The 19,626-nt window shown below is 40.1% G+C and overlaps 1 protein-coding gene across 1 annotated transcript in view; it reads left to right on the top strand.

Annotated features, from left to right (window-relative positions):
- HSD17B12 (hydroxysteroid 17-beta dehydrogenase 12) overlaps positions 1-19,626 on the top strand; it is a 140,725-nt gene that overhangs the window by 79,564 nt on the left and 41,535 nt on the right. The gene's annotated exons all lie outside the window — the stretch shown is intronic.

Genomic DNA, 19,626 nt, shown 5'->3' with positions numbered 1-19,626 from the left:
TTTTGATCTTTTTTTGTGAATGTGTTTTAAGTTGTCAGGTTTTTATGAATGGTTTTGAAGGAAAGAAAATACTTCCAAGCAATTTTGAAGATTTTTTTTTTAAAGTAAAGAATATTTTATGGAGAAGGTGTTATCTTTCTAGATTTAAAATTATTTTGCAGTTTACTTTTTAAAGTAGACTTTACTTTTTAAAGCAGTTTTAGTTATATAACAAAATTGAGTGGAAGGTACAGAAATTTACCATATGTACACTCCCTATTCTCAAAATCCTATATCTGAGTGGTATGTTTGCTACAATTGATGAACCTATGTTGATGTATCATTATCACCCCAAATCTATAGTGCAGTGTAAGTTTTCATGTTCCTGAAAGTAAATATATTTAAATCTCAAATTTTGTCCTTATTCTGCCTACAAAATGTTTCTTTTCAATGTCTGCATTTGATTCCTCCTTAGACTTAAAAAATAGCATGGAAAGTATACTTTTTGCTTCTCGTCCTTTTTTAAGTTAAACATTGAATGTTTTAAAAATACATGCTTTACTATCTACCTGTTTTTTTTTTCTGTTTCGGTGTTATACACTGGGCATAGACGGAAAGGGATCAGTTGAGATCCAAGTCAGAAATGCTTATGGTCATAGAGACCATTCATTCAGTGGAAATGGATCCCAAGTGAATTAGGGTGAGGCAAGAGAGAGTGGGGAGGCCTGGAGAACCAGAGCTCTTACCCCACATAAAGACAGGAGCTCTAGCCAGTTGTTACTATGTGGCAGTGCAAGCCACAGGTGCTACATTTTCTAGTGATTTGAAACGAATTTAAAGAGGAAATCAAGATGTCTTATGTAAAACTTTACAATTTTACAGCAATTTAGCCCTAATTGTGGACAAGCAAAACTGAGAGTCCAGCAATCTATGGGCTACTATTTTCATTTATGTATTTTTATCAAGCCCCTAGAGGCCCAGTGCATGAAATTCGTGCATGGGGGAGGGGTCCCCTCAGTCCAGCCTTCACACTCTTCAATCTGGGACCCCTCAGGGGATGTCCAACTGCCGGTTGGACATCCCTCTCACAATCCAGGAACACTGGCTCCTAACTGCTCACCTGCCTGCCTGATCACCCCTAACTGCCCCCCCCCTAACTGCCAGCCTGATCACCCCTAACCACCTCTGCCTGCCAGCCTGATTGCCCCTATCTGCCCCCCAACCCCTGCCGGCCTGGTTGCCCCTTACTACCCGCCCCCCCTGCTGGCCTGGTTGCCCCCAACTGCCCCCCTGCTGGCCTGGTTGCCCCCAACTGCCCCCTCGCTGGCCTGGTCGCCCCGAACTGCCCCTCCTGCCGGCCTGGTGGCCCCACGCAGCCTGCTGTTCAGTCGTTTAGTTGTCCCTCACTAACCCCCCTGCTGGCCTGGTCATCCCATGCAGCCTATACTGTTCTGTCCTTACTGTGACAGAGTCTGGACAATTTGCATATTCCCCTATTATGAGTATAGATTATTTCATTAGTGGTTAAATGTGCTGGGGATTGTTCTCAGAGCTTTATAGAAATCAGCTTATTGAATCATTGAACAGCTTTCTGAGATTAGCACTTTTTTAAAAATATATTTTATTGATTGTTTACAGAGAGGAAGGGAGAGAGAGAGAGTTAGAAACATCGTTGAGAGAGAAACATCGATCAGCTGTCTCCCGCACACCCCCTATTGGGGATGTGCCCGCAACCAAGGTACATACCCTGACCGGAATCGAACCTGGGACCCTTGAGTCCGCAGGCCAATGCTCTATCCCAGGGGTGGGCAAACTTTTTGACTCGAGGGCCACAATGGGTTCTTAAACTGGACCGGAACAAAAGCATGGATGGAGTGTTTGTGTGAACTAATATAAATTCAAAGTAAAGGAGCGGAGGGGAGAGCAAGAGAACCGGATAGAACAGCCGGATCCAGCCTGCAGGCCATAGTTTGCCCAAGGCTGCTCTATCCACTGAGCCAAACCATTTAAGCGAGATTGGCACTTTTATTAGCCCTATTTAAGAGATGGTACCAGTAAGATGCAGACCAACCAGTTCAGTGACTACCAAGAAGTTGACTGGGTTTATTATCTTTAGGATTTGTGAATTGATTTTCTCAAAACTACCAATTAGACTTCCTAAAAATCTGACTGAAAATACATATATAGAGACATGGAGTTTATTAATGATAGACACATTGTGTTTTATATTAAATTGGTTGACATTTATAAAATAAATACCTTCAAGCAAACGTTTATTTTGGTTAGAAATAATTAAAAGGTATAGAAAAAAACAAGGAAAATTCACTTTTAAGGATTCAGCATTCAATCAGTTGTATAATTGCATCCATTCATTACCTGTGACAGTACAAATTCGTTGCACACTAGGATTTGACATAGGAATTTAAACAGAATATTGTACCCATTTAACAAGTCGGAAATAGGCAGTAATTTTAGCTTCAAAAAATATTCTCATTTTCAAAGAATTGTTCTCTCACTCTCCGTACCTCTCACCTTGCTTTATTTTTTCTTGATGGCATTTATTACCAAATCTAATACATTATATTTTCACCTGTTTCTTTCCTGTTTGCCCCTCAATGGATTCTTTTTTTAAATTCTTTATTGTTGAAAGTAAATTCTTTATTGTTGAAAGTGTTACATATGTCTCCTTTTTCTCCCACTGACCTCTCCCAGCCCAATCCCGCCCCCCAGCACAGGACCTCACCCCCCTACTGTCTGTGTCCCTTGGTTATGCTTGTATGCATGCGTACAAGTCCTTTGGTTGATTTTCTACCCCCCACCCCTTCCTACTCTCCCCTGTCTTCCCTCTGCGATTTGAAGATCTGTTCGATGCTTCTGTGTCTCTGGATCTATTTTTGTTCATCAGTTTATGTTGTTTATTATATTCCACAAATGAGTGAGATTATGTGATATTTATCTTTCTCTGACTGACTCAATGGATTCTGAGCTCCAAGGTAAGCAGCTTGATTCGGGTCACAGCTAATACCCCAGTCCTCATAACAGTGCCTGAGTGACCCATAGTAGGCACTCAATAAATATTTATTGAATGAGTGGATGAATGTCCATAGCATCAGCTGCCTTATAAAGAGACTTTGGAGGATATGCTTTTTACCATCATGAGACTATCCAGATTTGAATTAATTTTATTAACAGAAGATTAGTCAATCAGAGTGTCCAGGGCCATGTTTCCAGATCCTATACTGGGAGTTTCAAAACTAGATTTATAGGTTAAATGTAGTGACAGTATTCAGCAGAACAAGAGTAATTACAGTTACTGAAAATTTTCTTATGTTGTGTCTTACAAAAATTTGCATCTAAATGCAAGGATGTAGCCTCAGTTGACAAGGAAACAGCATCTGACATTAAGAGATTAGTGTAGCTGGAAGTAAGATGCCTTCTCAGGTGCTGGATACCTGGCTTCCCATCTGGCCTCTAACAAAGCTTTCTGGCATTGAGCAAGCTATTTCACTTCAATTTCCTCATCTGAAAATGGAGACAGTTCTCATAATGTGTTCCGGGATTGTTATGGGAATTAGCTGAGATAATTCACATACTAGTAAAACACCTAGCATAGTGTCCGGCACTCAGAAGCTGCTATTGTGTTTTTTTAAAAGAGCACCACTGTGAGATGACAGAAACATTTAAGTCCAAAATAGAACAACAGAGCTCTAAATTGTAAGAGGAAAGTGTTCAACCCCAGTCCCAGGGTGGAGCCTGGCCCGTTGGTAGTGCCGTGGACGAGGGCTGTGCACCTGCAGTGCCTGCAGCGATGAGGATTGCGGCTGTAGACCGCTGATCTGGGCAGGGCGCAGACAGTCCATGTGCCTCCAAGACAGAAAGCTTCAGTTCCACCTGTTAGGCTCAAAAGCAGACTCCTGAGAACTGACCAAAGATTGAGGAGCTGGCAGATAAATGTATAGGTCCTGAAACCTACTTTTGTCAGGATACTCAGTGAGCATGCCTTTTGAGGGGAAACTTCCATGAAACCACATTTAATAGGCTGGTAAACAAAATCGAATGCTCAGTTTTGTGTTTTGTTTTTATTTTCTCAAAGGAAGTATGACTGTGGTGCTTGCTTATCAGTATACCTACAGTGTAGCTAATCAGTATACTGACAGTATAACTACTCCCTGTAGGCAGCTGTACAGAGGAAGCCAAATAAAGCCAGAGGCTCCCTTCACGAGCTTGCCATCTCTTGCCCAGAGAGTTTACTAGTACATGTTTAAGGGCATGAAGCGAAGAGAGACTGGCATCTCCATTTCCATGACAGGAGCAACCTTGCCAGCATACCAACTGTTTGATGCCTCTGGCCGTTTTCCCCAGCCTGTGCTTGGATGAACATTCCAAGACCTGCTCCAGTGACTCATTTTTTTCCTACTCCAGCACTCCTATGTTTTCTGATCCACGCTTTGTTTCTTTGTATATTTTACAACTTGCAGCCTGGCTCTCTTTATAGTTCTTGTAGGACTGGGAGCCAATCTTGACCAAAGGGAGTATTTTTTTCTCTTAAAATGACAAAAGTGTGACTTGTTTTCCAAAATTAGCCAACTAATTAATTCAGTTGTACAAACTGTAAAAATGTGATTCCCTTTCCTCCTCTACCCAGTCTATAAACACATGTATCTGATCTAACTATTCTACGTCTAGAAATTTTTCCTATAAGAAAAGTCAGGCAGCATAAAGTTGTTTACAGCAGTGAAAAATGAGAAACTGACTAATTTGTTTGTTGCTCCCTCGTTCACTCTTCCCTTTAGTTAGAGACAGGGCTCAGCCCTCACAGATGCTCTGTGTTATCGGACCAGCTTGTACACAAGACAGTGGGAATGTAAGCTTCCACCTCTTCTTGACCAGTGTTTCCTTCCAGACCTTGAAATGAATGATTAAAACTGCAGCCACATGGTTTATCATCTGTCAGGACCATAATTATGGGGGTGAAATAGGTGACTAGGGTCCACAAATGCTCTCGAGTGCTTTGGCTCAGTGTGGCTCTTTTATACATTACTCAGATGCTGTTTCTTATGAGTTCTTGCCTTTGTTGCCTGTGGTATAGTATAGCCTTCCCCAAATTCTTCCCCAGACCTTCCCCTAAGATGGGCTTCCACTAGACTACATGTGGGATATGACTTATTTCACATACTTTATTTGTATGTTTTTTTCTCTTTTATTATAATGTCTTTGGTGTGGAGAGGGGTCCTGGAAGCAGAGGGGCAACCTTAGTTGCATCCATAACTTCTTCTGGTCAAGCAGCTTTTGCTTTGGAGGTAACAAATATACACATGCTATAGTTTTCCCAGCCTTACTTTATCTTTAAAAAAAAAAAGTCTTGGTGACCTATAAAAGTTTCTCTGAATTCATTGACATTCTGTTTCTTTCTAACTTGCTATATTCCTCTTCTCCAATACAATGAATTCTTCTTTTGATATGTGCCTACTCATGTCTTGAATGACTGATTAAATAAATTATGGCCCAGCTGTTCTATGTAATTTAAAATGTCTGTCTGTATGTACTGACATGGAAGGCAATCTCTAGTGAAAAAAAGTAAGTTGCAGAATAGTGTATTTAGAAAAAGTCTGTTTTTATGTTTAAAAAAAAGAACCTCCCACATACCACAAATAGTAAACTCATGAAACAACTCTGTGTATATAATATGTAGCTATGCATCATGAAGATTACAGCCTAGACCTTTCACAGTGGGTATTTCTGGGGAGCAGTTAAACCAAAGGTATTTCCTCTTTTGTGTGTCATGGATCTTTTTGTGAATCTCAATGATAAAAAAGTAACCCTATTAAAAATATGTATATACAGCAGGACCTCAAATAATATCATTTCATTCAGTGTTGTCCATAACATTGATGAGATATGCCATAGGAATTTAACTCTTGTTTATATCAATTAGCCTATGATAAATTGGTTTCATTAAACATCGTTTCATTTAACTAAGTCTCAGAACCTATTGATGACATTGAGGATTTATGTATACGGAATATTTTGCCTATAGTTTTAGGGAGTTAAGGGGCTACTCTAATAACTGGTTTGGATCCAATCAATGTGTATTGATATTATGGCCTAATAGCCAATCTTATTTTGGCTATTTTTAAGTACTAATTTTTGCCTTCATGCTACCTACGTTCTAATATCTATGGAATTTTTACGACATTACTTTGAGGCAACTTGTAAGGGCAATGGAAATGACACTGCCTCTGTCTGCTACAGAGAAATTTGTTAATATAAAAGGTTTAGCTTATGCTTCCTTGAACTTTTTATTTAAAGGCACATACTGTCCACATAACTCCCCTAAATTCCAAGACGGTAGTTTTATTATGTATTGTCGGACTAACAAACATATTTTAAGGCCAAATTTGTGATGTGATAATTACATTTTTATATTTTATATATATATATATATATATATATATATATATATATATATATATATTATAGTAAGCTGGGTCCTCAAGACAATCAGTACTAGGAGCATAATTTTACTATTTTAAATTATTATAGAGGCTAATGATATTATATGTTTGTGTATTTATATTATGTTATTGTGCTTAGCTATGATTGATATGAGTAGTAGAAATTCCAATTATAAAATTGTTTCTGTGGAAATCTACTTTTCAATATCTGTTTGGTACACTTTCTGGAAATGCTTTAGGCAAAGAATGGAGTTGCTTATATATCTTTAACATGAAACTCAATAAGTAACCAAGAGCTTGTTTTGCCCCTAAAAAGCTCAAATATTTTATTTAGACTTGTATCTACCAAGTGAAGACTACAAATAAAGCTATCCCTTCTTAAACTAAGGCTTAAATTACAGCATTTTATCAGCCTTTATTATGCAATTTGTATCAAAGACATTTGTGTGCTGAATTTAAAAAATGATTTACAATGATCTGAGCTCTGGAAGAGCACCCCAAGGCCTACCTACTGCATCTTTGGCTCTGCTGTCAAAGCTTCTCAGATAATGGCAATGAATTCCTCTTCGGGACACTCCCCTATATGTACTTGCACTGTGCCTGTGCACTGCAATACTTGGTCGCTAAAGCTTATGGTCTTTCCTGGAAGCAGTGAGCAAACTCAGCGCCCAGACCTTGGTTTCTAGATTCTGTTTTCTAAAAAAGGATCCAGAGCTCCTTGGGAGAAATGGCTAGTTTCAGGGCTGTGGCAGAGAGAATAGAAGATGAACCTGGAACATTTTGTGCCAGAATGCAAGAAAATAGTCAAAGAAAAATGCAGGCATGTCACCAAGATACAGAAGCCAGCTTCAAGGGACTCTGTCCCATGAACCATATCTGGACAAATTTAACATTAAAATTAAAAGGAGATAAACAAATTATAATCTATTGAATAAAATAGGAAACGATGAGCTCATACTAATAATGATAAATACATACATAATAAATAGAAATTTTGATGAGGATTTTATGTAGTCTTAAAATATCTCCCCACAAAAGACTAAAATATTTATTAAGTGTGCAGTGTTGGTATAATGGTGAGCATAGCTGCCTTCCAAAATACTTGTTAATTACAAAGGGAAAAATAGTAACTTCACAGTGGAGGAGCCGGGGAGACACCACCTTAATAAGAAATCAAAGTTATCTTCATCAGTAATGGGGCATTTGAAATTGTGTACCATCTGATAGGATGCAATGAGAAACACCACTTCACTTCTGTGCAATTCCCTCCAAGGATGCATAACCTGAATCTAATCATGAGGACATTCTACAAAGTAATTGGCCTGTAATCTTCAAGGTGTCAAAGTCAAACAGGTGAAGAAAAGTCTGAAAAACTGTTCCAGATTGGAAGAGGCTAAATAGAGGTGGCAGCTAATATGACTAGTGATTCTGATTTGGATCCTTTTTGCTGTAAAGGACATTGTTGGGACAACTGGTCAAATTCGAGCAGGGTTCTTTAGGACGTCCCAGATTGTGACAATTTGTGTCAGGTTCTTATCCTTAGTTCTTAGAGAGCAGGAGAAGGAGACTCCAAATAAAGCATTTTTGCTTTTATTTTGGTTTAATGTGTGAAAACTGTGCTCTTTGAACAATTTAAATGAAAGGGAGTGGTTTTTTTATTTAACTATGTTGACCTTCAAAGTGTTAATTGCTGTAAAGTAAATACTCATTTCAATAGTTGATATTTAAAATTTTATGGTAATTTTTTCAAAAGTTTCTGGTTGGATTTTGTTTTCTAAAGAAACAAAAGCAACTGTTAAGCTTCCTTTTTCTAAATACCAAAGTGGGAGACTCAGATCTTGAAAAGAATACTTTTCTTCACAAAACCAGAACAGAATCTTATAAGAACAAAGTGACAGGTTAAAATTAAAAGAGGTTATTTTTAAAAAGGAGCTCTATCAGCATTTTTAGAAGAAATGTACTGTGTGATATTTGACTTCTAATTAATTTTAGCTATCTTTCTCTTTGAAAGAAGAAGGGAGGCATGTTATGGAGGGTTACAAAAATATCTCTTTTGCTTTCCAAATTGATTTCAGCTCATGGTTATCCTGCATGGAAAATTGGTCAACTCTGGCCCAAGTCTTATTGGTAGTAATTTCATTTTTCAACCAACAAAGAGAAGGAAGTAAGCTACCTCAAGAAAAACAAAACAAAACTTGCTTTACTAAAAAATAACAGGGATATATTTTATATGATAAAAATATGATAAGCCATATATTGCCTCATACATGAAACTATGAAGACTGTTTTAGCTCTGAGATATGATGATTTCTAAAGCAAATGGATAAACCATTGTATCCTTTCTCTCCCTAAAGCCGTGTATCTAATCAGTGGGAAAATCCATCAGCCTCTAACTGAGAAGTGTCTCTGAGCTGCCTGCCTCCCACTCCTGCTGTTGCCTCTCCCCCTTAGGGCCTCTTCTCTAGTGGGGCTCATGCAGCAGATGCTATGCCTTCTCCCTGCCCCCATCATTTTTTATAACAGGCCACGTGCCCTCTCCTCTGCCACTAGCATTTTGCAAGTGTGACCTTGTCACTTCCTAGCTTAATCGCCTCTGCTAAGTACTTACAACACACAGGATGAAGTATAAGCTTGTTTACAGGGCCTTGTGCTTAGAAGGCCCTGGACTTGATTTAATGCTGTGCTGTCAGCATCTTGAAATTCTTAATACTTTTTGAAGGGGGAACCCCGCCTTTTTATTTTGCACTGGCCCCCACAATTATGTAGCTGGCCCTGCTTGTTATCTCGGCACACACAACCCCACTAGCTTCCTTCTTCAGAGTTTTTTCTTCTCATTTCTCCCTGTGTACCACGTACTCTCTCCACAGGGATTCTTTCAACATGTTGCGCCTTTCCTCCACTTCTGCCTTTGCCAAACTCCCCATTCTCTGCATGGCTGATTGCTCCTCAAGGACTCAATGCAAATGTCACCTCTTATTTAAAATCCCACTCTGTAGGTATGAGCTGCTTTTTCTTTGCATGCTTTGTTCATATTTGTTAGAGCAACAGTTGGGTTCACACATAACTCCTTCACCAAAAAGTGTGGCTAAAAGTAGTATATCATGACCATTGATTCCATGGATGATTCCGTAATAAATAAATCACTTTTTTAAAGCAGAGTTGGATGTCCGCGATCTATTTGAAAAAAGATATGCATCTGATGCAAAGAGAAAAGACTTAATGATACAGATAATGCCTACCATAGCCTGTGCTATTTAGGGAAAAAAACAACTACATGTGATGTATTCTTCTTTGTAGACATTGGCAGATATAAGAAAATATCTGTATAAGACTCTACAGCAGCTGTGAGCAAACTACGGCCCGCGGGCCGGATCCGGCTGTTCTATCTGGTTCTCTTGCTCTCCCCTCCTCTCCTTTACTTTGAATTTATATTAGTTCACACAAACACTCCATCCATGCTTTTGTTCCGGCCCTCCGGTCCAGTTTAAGAAGCCATTGTGGCCCTCGAGTCAAAAAGTTTGCCCACCCCTGCTCTACAGTTTCTTAAAGTACATTCTCATGTTCTGTAACATGTAATCCTCATAAGATCTCTGAAAGGTGGGTGTTATTTCTTATAGTAATAGAATTCCTGAAGCTTAAAAGACTTGAAGGAAGAGCCCTCAACCAACAAGTGATTGAGCTGGCACTCAAGTCCAGGGCTTCTAACTGCATACCATGCTTTTTCAAACAAGCTTTGGTCTTAGTCAACTTGATTTGCAATAACAAAACATCATAGTCTGGGTATCCTCAATAGCAGACATCTCACTAGAGGCCCGATGCACAAAATTCGTGCAGGGGCTCGGCCCCCACCTCCACCACAGCTGCCTCTGCCTTGGTCCCCGCCGCCGCAGCTTCATCCAGAAGGTCATCTGGTCTAATTAGCATATTACACTTTTATTATTATAGATATTTTTGGAGACTGGGAAGTCCTGGCAGATTCAGTTCCTGGTGAAGGCCCACTTTTTGGCTTGTCGATGGCTGCCTTCTCACTATGTGCTCACATGGCCTTTCCTTGGTGCATGTGAGTGGGCAGAGAGAGCTCTCTCTGACTCTCTTATTATAAGGACACTAACTCCATCATGAGGGCCTCACCCTCATGACTTCATCTAAGTCTAATTACCTCCCAAAGGCTCCACCTCCAAATACCATCACATTAAGGGTTGGGCCTTCAAAATACAAATTTTAGGGAGACACAGACATTCAGTCCATAACACTCTGCTTCCATAGTATTAGCAAAATCATATTGGATCTTAACTATAGTAATGTTAGGAATTTTTTTTTTTGCATTTTTCTCACCACAAAAAATAAAATTCAGATGTTTCCATTGCCAGGCCTCCCCTCCCCGCCAAAGTGTAGAAAATATACATCCTTATTTGAAAATTTCTTCAAAGGTACCTTATCAAGGGTCTACAATGTCTGAACTAAGGGTAGAACTCAGGGCTTTCAAAAAGTGGGTCCTATTCATGCCCTATCAGTAGAACAGATTCACATGGTATAAGGTTTTTATTTATTACAGATGGTTGTTCTAGTTAAATAGGTTGTAATGAATAAAATATAACAACCTTGGCTTAAAAGGAAGAGCTACTTGGTTTGAGATGGAATCCTGATAATGCTATGATAAATTTTTTGATTTGACTTAAAGTAGGTCTCTTCATGAGATTAAGATTATCATTAATATATTTTCAAGGGCAATGTAGAAAAGAAATGGAACATTATTTGTTTAGCATCTCTGATCATTATAATTAAATGGGCCCTTAAAAATGGAGTCAGATAAATTATTCCCTCCTAGGGTACAATCACCTTTTCTCCAGAGCTACATAAGGGAGATGTCTCACCCCAAGGGGTAGGGAGTGGAGGGAGATGGTAAAGCCTCTTTGAAATAAAGAAAATAAGAAAAAGAGGAAAGTGGAGAGAATTTTTATTTATTTATTTTTATTTTTTATTTTTTTAATAAATCTTTATTGTTCAGATTATTACAGGTGTTCCTCTTTTTTTTCCCCCCATAGCTCCCCTCCACCTGATTCCCCACCCCATCCCATGCCCTTACCCCCCGCCACTGTCTTCATCCATAGGTGTAAGATTTTTGTCCCATCTCTTCCCACACCCCTCACACCCCCTTCCCCCTGAGAATTGTCAGTCCACTCCCTTTCTATGTCCCTGATTCTATTATATTCACCAGTCCATTCTGTTCTTCAGATTTTTTATGCACTTGATTTTTAGATTCACTTGTTGGTAGGTATGTATTTGATGTCATTTTGTTGTTCATAATTTTTATCTTTACCTTTATCTTCTTCCTCCTCTTCTTAAAGAATACCCTTCAGCATTTCATGTAATCCTGGTTTGGTGGTGATGAACTCCTTTAGCTTTTTCTTGTCTGTGAAGCTCTTTGTCTGACCTTCAACTCTGAATGATAGCTTTGCTGGGTAGAGTAATCTTGGTTGTAGGTTCTTGCTGTTCATCACTTTGAATATTTCTTGCCACTCCCTTCTGGCCTGCATAGTTTCTGCCGAGAAATCAGCTGACAGCCGTATGGGTACTCCCTTGTAGGTAACTAACCGTTTTTCTCTTGCTGCTTTCAAGATTCTCTCTTTGTCTTTTGCCCTTGGCATTTTAATTATGATGTGTCTTGGTGTGGTCCTCTTTGGATTCCTCTTGTATGGGGTTCTGTGCGCTTCCTGAACTTGTAAGTCTATTTCTTTCACCAGGTAGGGAAAGTTTTCTGTCATTATTTCTTCTAATAGGTTTTCAATATTTTGCTCTCTCTCTTCTTCTGGCACCCCAAAAATCTGGATGTTGGTACGCTTAAAGTTGTCCGAGAGGCTCCTTACACTATCTTCATATTTTTGGATTCTTTTTTCTTTTTGTTTTTCTGGTTGGGTGTTTTTTGTTTCCTCATATTTCAGATCTTAGGTTTGATTCTTGGGGTACGATGATCTGCAGTTGAGTTTCTGTATATTCTTTATTTCAGACAGTGTATGCTTAATTTCTGACTGGTCCTTTTCCATTTTTTTTTGGCATTCTCATTCAGATCCTTAAAGGTCTCACTAAGTTCCTCAGCGGCTTTTAGAAGATTTTTGAGTAACCTTATAAATGTGGTTCTGAACTCTATGTCGTCCAGTAGTTTGCTTTCCTCCATTTCTTTCATTCGTGACATGTTTCTTTGTCTCTGCATTTTGCTGCTTCCCTGTGTTTATGGAGTGGCTTTGTGTGGTAGGTGACCTATAGGGGCCAGTAGCTCAGCCTCCCCAATCACCTGAGGTGGACGCCTTTGGTACACCCTTTTGTGGGCTGAGTGCAAAGTCTTGGTGTAGTTAAGCTTTGATTGCTGTTGGTACACTGGGAGGAATTGACCTCCAGGCCAATTGGCTGTGAGGACCCGCTGTGTCTATAATGGAAGAACTGCTGCACTGGAGACACGCTTATGGTGCAGGACTTGTTTCAGTGGGGCTTTGGTGCTCACTGAGTCTGCCTCTTGAATGTGTCACTTATGGATGTGAGGAGTTGAAATCTGGTGTCTCACACTGACCACTAGGTACACTGGCTTCTGGATCTCCAATGGGGTGCAGGTCAGCTACTGTCTGAAGCCACCCAGCAGGCGCTACAGTGAGAACTACAGTTTTCTCCTCTTTGCTTGGGGTTTGGAGGTTTTGGAGCTGTCTGACCTGAGCTGCAAGTTTGCTAGGTTAAGCTGCAATAGGGCAGGCCATTCATGTGCTAAAGCCACTGCTTGGAGCTTGGGTGGGTTTGTAGGTTGTGCGGGGCAGGGTCTCAGGGCGTCACTAGGCTAGGGCGTGGCAAACAGCGATGGCTGCCAGTAAGCTGGCTCTGCGTCTCCGACTACGTCCCCGCGTCCCGCGCCCCAGCACAGTAAACAATTATTCCTGTGTGCAGCCCTGCAAGCAAGCCATCCTCACTTTCCGACCCGATGGCAGACAGTCCAGCTTCTCCCCGTAGGAGTTTGGGTCCCCTGCGTCTCCCCAGAAACTGGAGTTCGGAGTAATCGGGAGCTTGTCTCCCTTCCGGGTTGAAAAAAGCAGCGCTGCCAGCCCGATTCGCGCGCCCCCGTACCTCAGCTTTTCAGCACTTGTGCACGTCTCAATGCTCTTTTCTGTTTCCTTCTAGTTGTAGAACTTCCACTCAGCCAGCTTTCCCGTGGTTTTGGGTGATAGACATTTTGTCTTTTAGTTGTAGTTTTGAAATTGCTGTGCGAGGCAGCAGTTTAGGTGTTTACCTACGCTGCCATCTTGGATCCTCCAGCGAGAGAATTTTTGTTTGTTTTTTCCTTTAAGTTAGAGAAAGTACAAAGGACTTGTACTTTTTACATCTCTGACTATTGAAAAACTTTTTATATAAAAATGGAGGAGTTTTTAAAAGCATGCAATATGTTTTCATAGTTATAAATAGATTTTAATGAATTTAAATTTAAGAAGATAAAAATTGGTAGTCATTGAATATAGTACTATTTCTCCAAGAGTCTCTCCTTTCTCCCTAATTATCTTTTTTCAGGACAGGGTAAAGAGAGAGGGGCCCATACTTTACATACCTTCAACCAACATCTCCATGCCCCTGAGTTAAGCTCCTGGGTGTTTTCTGAGGTTTCTTATACAGTAATTCTAAAATGTTTCTATTTTTATGAGAATGATAGTGTCCTTGTAGGACAGATGGAAGAACTGAGTTGTTTCTCAATGCTTAAAAATGCCTATAGCAAGCCCTTTACGTTATATTGTATCTCATATAGACATCTCTTTCCAGCAATGTAATTTTATTTCTATAGGGAAGAGTTCAAGAAGTATTGAGAAGATGATGTTAATAAGTCAGCCTTCTTGGCCTAGATGCATTTACTCAATCAACAAACATTGAGTGACCTCTGTTATATATGCCAAGCATTGTGCTAGGTGCTGGGAACACAGAGATGACAAGGAATGATCTATGTTTGTTAGGAAATAAGGGCTCTTTGAATAATAGAGTATGGTAAGTATTTAATAAGGTTATATGGAAGCTTTGTCTCTAGGAACACAGCCAAGAGAGTAAATAGCTTAACCTTGGAGAAAATGGGAATTGTAAAAAATCAGTCCACAGAGGTGGTGGCACAGTGTGAATCTTAAATGATGAAAGTTTTAATACAGAAAAGATGGGGAAGGGTAAATTTGACAAACTTTCATAATGCATAGTACCTAAAATTTAGGGGAAAAAACAGATTGTTTATTTGGAGCAGATGTAGGGACAAATGAATTAATATATTATCGTTGGTTTTTATTAATAGAAAAATTGTAAATAATGCATGGGTTTATGTAGATTAGACCTCTTTTCTAGCATTCTCAGACCTAATATCCCTCGACATCAAGGGGGGAAATGAAGAAAGTCTTTCTAAGACCTATAAAATTATTCTTAGAGAAAGACTTATATTTAAGAGATATCAGTTTGTTGAGAAAAATGAAAATAATGATGGCCAGACCAGAAATATGTTAAAGATATTTGGAATGTGTTCCTGACTTTTTTAGATTTGAACCTAAAAATACCTTAGTTTTAATACTGAAAGGTGTTTTATCAGCATCTTGAGACTACGTATGGGTGCAGTTCCTTCCTGTCAATTCCAGGCTTGACCTGGACCTAATTCAGATTCTCTGAGTAAAAATCAGCAAGGTGACTGCAGGAGGGGGGCACCCGTACTTGCAGGTGATGGAGTGGCTTGAGACAGTGAGGGCCTTCATTGTCATATAGCTCTATAGCAATGAATAATATTTGCTTTCTGTAATTCCACAACTGTGGTTATGTGGTTTTCAGTGAGATAGTAGATAAAAAGGGAATGAATGGTATCATTAGCCCAGCTATTTCTCAGCTTCATTCACTACCATTTAAGCCAGAGTTGATTTTTGCCTCCATTTCTAGTAAGTTGATTGCCTTGAACATCTCATATCAATCATCAGAGTTGTGGGGCATTTTGCTTCTTGGTTTTTGGTTTCAGCCACTAGGCTGAGAGACAGTGGGCCAAGACCATCTCAGAATGGGAGGGGGGCATGATTGTATTTGACCACAACTGTAAGTAGCAGGATGCCAGCCCATCCAATTTCAAATACTGAATGGTTCAAATCAGTAGGAATAATTAGCAGCATTGAGTATCTTTGCATAATGATGTATAGTATTCTAATAGTGGAATTCTTTAGTACTTTAATTTCTTGAAGAATTTATAACCATACAATTTTTGTGAGACATTGAGTAAATGGAGAGCCTGGAGGAGTGCCACATTGTCGTTCTTCATAAATTTAATTGAAATGTTTCATGCAGTCCCAATAAAAACTGAGACTAAAGAAGTAAGGATAACCAATAAACTTTTGAAAAAGAGTAATAATAACGGAGACTTGCGTTGTCAGAAATATTAAAACTTATCTTAAGGCGCCGAAACCGGTTTGGCTCAGTGGATAGAGCGTCGGCCTGTGGACTGAAGGGTCCTGGGTTCGATTCCGGTCAAGGGCATGTACCTTGGTTGCGGGCACATCCCCAGTGGGAGGTGTGCAGGAGGCAGCTGATCGATGTTTCTCTCTCATCGATGTTTCTAGCTCTCTATCCCTCTCCCTTCCTCTCTGTAAAATATCAATAAAATATATTTAAAAAAAAAACTTATCTTAAGGCTAGAATAATTAAAGCTAGGGTATTATGAAAGAACAGAAAAATCTATATAATAAAAGCATAATATGCTAATTAGACCGGACAGCTGAACGACCTTCCAAATGTCATTCCGGACGAAGCCAAGGTGGTGGGGCCAAGGCAGAAGCAGTTAGGGGCAATCAGGCAGGCAGGCAGGTGAGCGGTTAAGAGCCAGCGGTCCCAGATTGCGAGAGGGATGTCCGGCTGCCAGTTTAGGCCCGATCGGGCCTAACCCTAAACTGGCAGTCGGACATCCCCTGAGGGGTCCCGGATTACGAGAGGGTGCAGGCCGGGCTAAGGAACCCCCCTCCCCCTCCCTGTGCATGAATTTCGTGCACCAGGCTTCTTAACTTACTGTAATTTTGGAATCACAATGTGATAGGTACAAGCAGTCCAATGGCTTTATACTCCCACCTCAATCTGTCGTTGGATGTGGACGTCATGGGAAGGGGGCATGATCTTGATTCAGGTGACTCTGAAGCCGAGGAATACCCCAAAGGGGCTGGTACTCGAAAGCTGGGACAACCAGAGTTTCCTTAAAGGAACAAATAAGTGGTTCATCTCTTCCCATTGCAACCTCCAACTTCACTTATTTGTGTATCTTTGTCCTACACACTTACAAGGTATTTTAACTCTCTTAGATCCTAGCCTGGAGGAAAGACTTGATTTTAACTATCACAGATCCTACCCTAGAGGAAAGACTTGACTGAGGCCGGCATCCCTTGAGCCTTTGTGGTGGGCAGGGATCAGAGTACTCAGAAATACCTCTCCAAAGGCTTTGGTAAAGTTTTTCCCCAGCAATGGACTGTTTGTGAGTTGTGGACTGGTGGTCTTACGATGAGCCTTAGGTGTGGGGGTGGTGAAGGTGGAAATTGTGTGTGTGGCACTATGCTATACTGTATAATATATGGTCCTCACTTCTGTTCCAGGTGCTTAGTATATCCTTATGCTGATGTTAAATATTAGAGGATTCTTGTTCATCTGGTTTGACTTCCGTTGGTAGGGTCAGCTGAGCACTGATAGACTAGATTTCCTCCACTCCTAGGAAAGCCAACTACCTCCTATCTCAGCCTTAGAGCACCCGTCATAATTCTCTTCTGATTGCTTATGCCCAGGGAGAGGCATTTCTTGTCTTATTCTTATATATGTGCTGCTATTCCTGACTCACACAACTTGGTAGGGGCAGTGTGTGGAATCCTCAAAGCCCATACGTGGGCCTCGGCAAGAGCATGCATCCCATAATCCCAGGAAAGGAAATGTGAGGGGAATCTGCTGGATTCTTCTGGAAAAGCTTTCCTCACTGTAAAAGGGACATATAAGAGGGACACCCCATTTCTTCCTCAGAACATAGCCATCTGCATGGGACACTTGAAATGGCAGTGGCCTTCTTGAAACCAGGAGGCGAGCCAGCCTAAGGGAATAAGAGAGGAGGACGGAACATTATCCTTTGTGACATTGTTGAGCAACTCGACAAAACAGACCCAGGTCCTGTCTTCACAAAGCTTACTTCTAGTGGGAACAGACAACAAACACATACATTATGAAAATACATGGTGTATTGGAGGGAGGTCAATGCAGCAGGATAAAACAAAGCAGGGAAGGGGGACAAAGATTGCTAGGGGAGGAGTGCTTGCAGTTTTTAAAGGGTGGTCAAAGGAGGCTTCACTGAGAAGGTAACATCTGTTTCAAGACCCAATGGAGACAAGGGATGCAGAGGAGCATTCCAGGCAGAGGGAGCAGCAGGAGCAAAAGCCTTTGAGTGTATTTGGAGACCACTGTGTGTTTAAAGAACTGCTGGGGGCCTCTGTGCTGGAGCTAGGGAGCAACTGGGGGAAAAGTAGGTGGAGATGAGTTCAGAGAGTATTAGGTTGTTGCCCAAGACTTTGGCTCTTACTGTGAGTGAGATGGAACTCTGAGAGGTTTGTGAGGAGGAGAGGGACATGAGCTGACCTACGTTAAAGAAAGAGAAAGCCTACAATAAAGGCAGGAAAGGGAAGTTAAGAGACAAGCAGCAGTGTTAACTGAACTAGAACATGATTCACAGTAATCCAGGTATAAGTTCATAATGTTATCTTGAAAAACTTGCATCAGAAGCCATTTTGCTTATTCTAATGTGAACACAAAGAAAAAGTTTACTTGAGGGTTCTTACTAAATAACGTTCTTTCCAAAAGCGTCTCTGAATTTTTTTAGCAGCATATCTATATCAGGCTGCAACATAAGTACATCCTATGAGATTTGAAATAATAAATTTGATTAAGGGGTTGTGAAGTGGCGTTATTACTAGAAATATTCCTAAATGTCAATATATGGTGCTAGTATGGCAACATACTTTGGTTTTCTCAAAATAGATAAATTTATCCTATTTTACAGTTAATAAAAGGTATTCTTCAGCCTTCTGATTTTGTCTCCCCTTCCCCCTCCCCCCTTATGAATTTGTGGTTCTAATAAAAGATCTTTATTTACTTGTGGTAAATTCTGCGAACCATTTATAGTGAGACATGGTGGATCAGCTATGTGAAATGACAGCTCTGTGTCTGTCTGCCTCTCCATTTCATGAGCACATATAGTAACTCACTTATGTGGAATAGTAAGTATGCCTTTCCCAGCAGGCAAGATATTTGCCATACAATTATTACCCTCTGGTTTATTCATGAATTCCTACCTGGGGTCAATACTTTTCATTGAGTCTAACCAAGAACCACATCTCTTGTGAACTGGCTCTTTAGTTTGAGACATAAATAAATCCTTTAGGTCAGGAGTGGAAACTTCCTGGGTTAGTGCTGCACACTCTGTGATGCGCTAACTTACTTGCCTGCATGCAAATGGAGAATCATTTCGTTTTAGAAACTGGATTTTAAAATGAATTCTCATCAGTTTCCAAAGATAAGCTTTCTTAGTCCTCTGAACTTCACAAAGTGATGTGAGCATGGGATTAGTTGAGGAGAGAAAGGGGAGACTAACTTTTATGGATTGCCTCCTGTATGCCAGTAGATAACACTTGAGCCTCACACAGAGACAAGGGATGTCAAAGTCATTTAGCAAGTAAGTGTGGAAATGAAATTGGTACCCATGTCTGGGTGACCTCACAGTCTATGCTGTCTTCTCAAAAGGACTCCCTAGTGCAGGCAGGCGTAAACAGTATGGTTACATCAGATGAGTCCCGTCTTTCCAGGGTCTTATTTCTCAATCTGTTATTTCCATGAGCTCTGTTTGGAACTTCATGGTCTTGTGAAGTCTTTCTTGTGTCACTTTGTAGCTCTGTCACTGTTTTGTGTGGATTTTTAAATGTAGTGACTATTAACTATTAACCGAGCTTTTAAATTCCAATGGAATCCTATTACTTTTGTTTTCATTTTAATAAGATGAACTTTTGTTTTAATATATCACACTTTAAAATATATTACAGCATAAAGACTTCTTCCTGAGATAATGAAGCATCAGTTTGCAATTAAAATCACAAAGCCAGTGATATTTAAAGAGTATATAACATTATAATGTGAATCATGT

The sequence above is a fragment of the Plecotus auritus genome (genome assembly GCF_963455305.1).
Source record: "Plecotus auritus genome assembly, chromosome: 9".
Taxonomy (NCBI): Eukaryota; Metazoa; Chordata; class Mammalia; order Chiroptera; family Vespertilionidae; genus Plecotus; species Plecotus auritus.
This window is presented reverse-complemented; position numbering and strand designations above follow the sequence as displayed.